Source organism: Chiloscyllium plagiosum, unplaced genomic scaffold (assembly GCF_037043375.1).
Source record: "Chiloscyllium plagiosum isolate Xiang-an unplaced genomic scaffold, Cpla_swu_hap1 HiC_scaffold_42, whole genome shotgun sequence".
In the NCBI taxonomy this organism is placed as follows: domain Eukaryota; kingdom Metazoa; phylum Chordata; class Chondrichthyes; order Orectolobiformes; family Hemiscylliidae; genus Chiloscyllium; species Chiloscyllium plagiosum.
Genome location: NW_028270180.1, coordinates 56,926,152 through 56,932,172, shown reverse-complemented (window position 1 = coordinate 56,932,172; position 6,021 = coordinate 56,926,152). Strand labels below are relative to the sequence as shown.

Below are 6,021 nucleotides of genomic sequence, written 5' to 3'. Positions count from 1 at the left end.
CCAGGATGGTGGAATTCAAAACGAGAAGGCACAAGTTTAACGTGTTTTACACGGACACACTAAACAAGGGACAAAGTCTGATAGAGCGATATTTGGATTTACAACAGACATCATCTCAGCTTAGTCTTCGACTTAATAAAAATGGGGGCATGTACTTGGGAAAATAGTTTGAAAGGTAAACCATGAAGAGAACGTTAAGTATATAAAAATTGAGTGATGTCGAGATGAGGAAGTTTGTGAGTAAAATATTGACCAATGCAGTATGAAGTGGAGAATGAGATGTTCGCAGGAACATTCAATAATGACCCTTTTATTTAAATTAGATATTGCAGATCTCTGAAATACAGAGGGACCTGGCTGTCCTGCTTTGTGGATCACATTAACATGGTCTGCCGGGGTAGCAACTGATTAGGAAAGCAATAAGTCTTTTAATTCATTTGTTAAGCAATGACTGGGCCAACATTTATTTCGCCACTCCTATCAGTATTTGAGACGGTGAGAGCCTGGTCAAAACACTGCATTTCATGATGTCTTTTTTTGGAGAAACGAAGTGTTGTAGTTATCAAATTGCAGCTTTTCTTTTCCTGTTCACAGTTTAATGTTCAACTGTTCAGTTGATATCAGAGAATGCAGAGTTTCTCCAGCAATTATGCTTGTGTTTCAGATTTCTTGCACCCACAGCTTATTTTTATTTAGTAATTTGGATGATCTGAGTTTTATGAGGAATGGAATGTTGCAAGTTGTCAAACATGTGACAGAAGATTCAAACTGAATGCTGGCAAGTTCATCATCAATTTTTCGAAGCAGATCAGCTGAGGTGGGAATAGAGTCAAAAAGTGTGGTGCTAGTCAAGCAGCATCCGGGGAGCAGGAAATTCGATGTTTCGCGTACAGGATGTTAGTCAGGAATGCTTGAATCGTCGATTCCCCGCTCCTCAGATGTTGCCTGACAGGCTGTGATTTCCAAGTGCTACACTTATTGACTTTGATCTCCAGCATCTAAAGTTATCACTTTCTGCTGAGGTGCGGTACAGTCAGGTACTGTTCCTGAGATGAAATAACGTGGTCGTGATGACAGAGTGAATTGGTAGTTGAAAACGCATCTGGGAATCAATATTATTCTCCCGATAACATTCTGCCAAGGACAGGCGGTTTCGATGGAGCTTGTTGTTACAGTCAGTCAATTTGACAGTTGTGCATTTGGCAGGTCGCGAAAACGTGAATTCCCAACACGTTGTCTCGACTCGAATACAATACTGTGACGTTCGGTCTTGGGTTTGCCACGGCCTAAATTTGAAAGTGGTTTTGCTTGTTTGCATGTGCATAGTCGGTGTAGTGTATATTTGTGTCTGAGAGTGTAACCAGTTTTATTTTCTGATGGGTTTTAAAAATGAAGCGATCAACAGAATATTGATTTTAATTTTTCTTTGATAATGTAAATCTGAACCAAAGACATGAATTGTTGAAGAAACGCAGCAGGCCTGACGGAATCTGTGGAGAAAAACTGAGTTAAAGTTTTAGATCGACAGAAAGCCGTTACTTATACATTTCTACATTATAATGTTAGGAAAATTATCCGTTTTATCTATTGAATCAGGATTTTTATCAAAATATCTCAATTATAGACAACCGTCACCTTTATAAATTCAAAAGGACTTTATTGACTATAATGCTGTTTCCGTTGCTCTCAGCTGGGGAAAGGCTGTGCTTAAATGATTGCCTTCTTTCGTTTCCTTTCTCTCAGTTTGCAGCAATTTCGAATGGCGAATTGGTCATTTGAGTGTCTAACTCAGCATGTGTCTCCATACGCCTCTCTTTGTCTCTGCGCATCCATCTCACCCTCTTCCTGTTACACATTCTCCGACACTCTGCCTGTCCATACAGCTCTTTACCTATTTCGGCTCTGTGAAAAGTCTGACATTTCGAGACAATTTGAGTGTGCAGCTGCTGAGAGGCTTTTTGCCCACTGACTGGAGTACGTTGAACTGGGTTCACATTCTCCGGATAATGTGTCTGTCACTTCAAACCAGGCAAGGCGACCGTTCTTCCTCAAACAATTATGACTGTTTCGAATTGAAATAGAATTCCTAATCCACCAGGAAAAAAGCAATTACACTACAAATAAAGAAGCACAACGATGCATATATTTTTGGTTTAAATGTATGAACGGTGACATCAGAGAATGAGAGTGATCACCTGGTGGTATCTCTGACATTACCACAAAATTCCCCGGCAAATCTGCAGCGTCTCCTGCCTCATCTCGTTATTCCGACCTAACTGGGAATGAAGGAGGGGGAATAAAAGAGGAGGAGAAGCAGAAGTGCTTGTGGAATAATGGAATGAAACTACAGACATAAGTGATATTTCGGAATATATAAAAAAGCATGGCATTAACTGTTGGAACTTAACCTGCATCACCAAATCTTAACAGGGTGAAAGTCCAAGACGCTGAGTTACTTTCGCAAAGACTTGAAAAACCAAGCCCAAACATGAACGCAACAAGTAGGCACCACTGGGAGTTGAACCCAGGATCTCCTGTTTACTAGACAAGCGCTTTAACCAACTAAGCCACGGCGCCACAATAAAGCGGCCCTTGCTCATCCATATGTGGAGTTGCTTAACCACTTCCTCACAGTACTTGGACATGTGTTTTCGGATCAATGTTGCTCTCAGAGAATTGCAATCAATCCTCGAATTTTCAAACACAAACAGTTTACAGCTGAAAATCCTCTACTGAATAGGCACAAAAAAACATAATCTCTTCTTGCATTCATTTAAAACTGGTATTTTCACCTGGTTAAAGTGACAGGAGAAAGAGGAGGTGCTCATTCTATCGGAGCCCATGAAACACGTTAATACAGACAGAGGGGACATCACATCAAGAGGAACAAGGTCATTGTGGTGAATTGACTAGGAGTAATGTGTGAGTACGTATAATCATTGGGCAGTAAAAGCTGACGCAATGGCACCGACATTGAGTTTTGCACCATCTGTTCCGCGCTCACTTCCTGCATTATGCCTCCCAGGCATCATTGTCTATCACTTTATTACACTGTCTTCGTCCACGTCTCAACTTATTCCAGACGATTGCAGATGTCTGACAGGAACCTTTAAATTTTCGAAGCGAATTCCTGGAGTATAGTCAATGGGAAAGGATTCAATGCATATCCAGAATTACCACAGTGATGGAGGGGAAGAATTATTTTCCTCAAGCTTTCAACTCCTCAGCCCAGACATGATACCGCTCGAGGGGAATTTCCAGGATTTACATTCTGCCACTGAAGGATCAGCGAGATACATCCAACTCAGAAAGGTGATATGTTTGGAGGGGGATTAGTGGTGGTCGTTTCCCGTGTATCTGCTGCCTTTGTCGTTATATACGGATGGAAGCAATTACTGACCGATTCTGGCAGGACCTGGGTGTGTGCTCTGCATGCAAGCAAGAATTTGTTTTCATTCTAATAATTCACAAAAAGAGAAATAAATCTTCATTACGTGAGTGGGAATTATATCCAGGTCTGTGCGATGCAAACTCGGACTACTGAACAGGGACTTCCTGTGATGCTGACTGTAAAACTTACAACCTGACTTGTAGACACTCTTGTGTCTGTCGTTGACTCCATAACAAACTTCAGCTGCAAAGTTGCTCACTCCAAGTTTCGAAAAAGTTCATATTATCGCACTGGATTTCAATGTGAAGAAAGCGGAACTTTGATAATCTGCTGTTGTTCAGCAGATGTACTGCAGGAAGGCACAAAACAGGCTGGTGGTCACAGGGCCTCATTTTGACGCGCTGGTCTCCGGTGAGCGGGCAGCACCAATAAGGGTGTCGTGACACGCGTCTGATTCCAGATCCCGGGCTAGAAATGACCAGAGTTTTCTCGCTGAACTTGTTCAGGGTCTTGAAAGGAAGAGGCCATGACTCAGATTATGAAAGTACATTTCACTGGAGTTGGTCATGTAATCGCGTAGTGACTGTGAATACAGCAATGGAAACGTCCAACAGACATGCAGGCAACACTGAAGGAGGCACGTGAAGACGAATGTGTACAATTTGAGAGCAAAAGACACTGCTTCACAAAGTGTGACGTATTTAATTAAAGCAGTGACGTTAGTTATCTTTACTGGTTCTTCACCTTGGTAATCTTGTATCTGCCTGATATAAATGTCTCCATTACATATGGAAAAGATGAGAGGAAGTCGACGGTGGATCGCCTCTGTGGTGTAATGGATAACACGTCTGAATTTGAATCGGTCTATTGTAGTTTTGAGTTCTACTTAGCTCAATTGCAGCATGCTGCTATGTTGAAGTCAGTCATAACTGGTTTTATAAATACATTAAGGGTAAAGAGGAGTCTTCGAAGAGTACTGGGACACCATAAAAATCAATAAGCCAGTCTCTGTTTGGTGCTGCTCGAGATGGGGGAGATATGAAACCTGTGCTTTCTATGGACGCTTACTGTGGGGAAGGACATAGTACATAGAACATAGAAGAATACAGCCCTTCGGCCCTCAATGTTGTGCTGACCTTTGAACTAATCTCAGCTCATTCCCTTGCAAAATACTATCATCACCCATGTGCTTCTCCAAGGATTGTTTAAATCTCCATAATCTGGCTAAGTTAACTTCACTGGCAGGCAGAGAATCCCGCGCCCCCACTGTCTCAGTAAAGAACCTGCCTCTGACATCTGTCTCAAATCTAACTCATCACAATTTGTAGTTAAGTACTTTCGTACAAGATGACGTCATCATCCTAGGAAAATGACTTTCATGTCTACCCATTTAATCCTCTGATCATCTCGTATGTCTCTATCAAATCCCGCCTGAGCCTTTTTCTTTCCGATGAGAACAGACCCAAGTTTCTCAGCCTTTACTCATTAGGCCTTCCCTCCAGACCAGGCATCATGCTGGCTCACTGGTTAGCACTGATGCCTCATAGCGCCAGGGACCCGGTTACAATTGCAGACTCGGGCAACTGTCTGTGTGGCGTTTGCACCTTCTCCCTGTGTCTGCGTGGGTTTGCTCCGGTTTCCCCCCACAGTCCCAAAATATGCAGTTCAGATGAATTGGCAATGCTCAATTGCCCGTATTGCCAGGTGTACGAGCTGGGGAAAATATAGGAGAATGGGTCTGCGTGGGTTTATGTTGGGAGGGTCGATGTGGACTTGTTGGGCCGAAAGGTCTGTTTCCACACTGTCGGCAATCTAATCTAAATCTCCTCTGCACTTTTTTCCAATGCTTTCACATTCTTCCCGACGTACATCCGCACGAACGTTTTGTATATTTGCGGCATGATATTGTGGCTCCGGAACTCAATCCCTCTACAAATGAAATCTAACACACGGTATGCCTTCTTAACAGCAATCTCAACCTGGGTGGCAACTTTCAAGGATCTATGCACATGGACTGCAAGATCCCTCTTCACATCCACACTAACAACAATCTTTCCATTTACCCAATACTCTGCCTTCCTGTTATTCTTCCCAAAGTGCATCACCTCAGATTTAGCTGCATTGAAGTCCATTTGCCAGCTCTCAACCCAAGTCTGCAGTCTATCCAAGACGCCCTGCAACCTGTAACATATTTCCAAACTGTCTCCGACTCCACCGACTTCAGTGTCATCTGCAAATTGACTCATAAATATACCTATGATGCGTCTAAGTTATTTATAAAAATAACAAACAGCAGTGGTACCAGAACAGATTCTTGAGACACACCACGAGTAACTGGACTCCAGGTTGTATATTTTCCATCAATCACCACTCGCAGCCTTCTTTCATGAAGCCAGTTTCTAATCCAAATGGCTAAATCACCCTCAATCCCATGCCTCTGCATTTTCTCAAATAGCCTCTCACATGGAACCTTAACAGAGGATTTACTGAAATCCATGTATACCACGTCAACTGCTCTACCCTCATCTACATGCTTTGTCACATTATCAAAAAAAACTCAATGAGGTTTGTGAGACAATACCCGCCCTTGACGAAACATGTTGACTATCTGAAATCAAATTATTGCTTTC

At 42.5% G+C, this 6,021-nt stretch overlaps 1 non-coding gene across 1 annotated transcript; it reads right to left on the bottom strand.

Moving 5' to 3' along the window:
* Positions 1–2,503: 2,503 nt before the first annotated feature.
* Positions 2,504–2,577, bottom strand: trnat-agu (transfer RNA threonine (anticodon AGU)). Its single transcript has one exon. It is a non-coding gene; the product is annotated as a tRNA-Thr (tRNA).
* Positions 2,578–6,021: the final 3,444 nt, after the last annotated feature.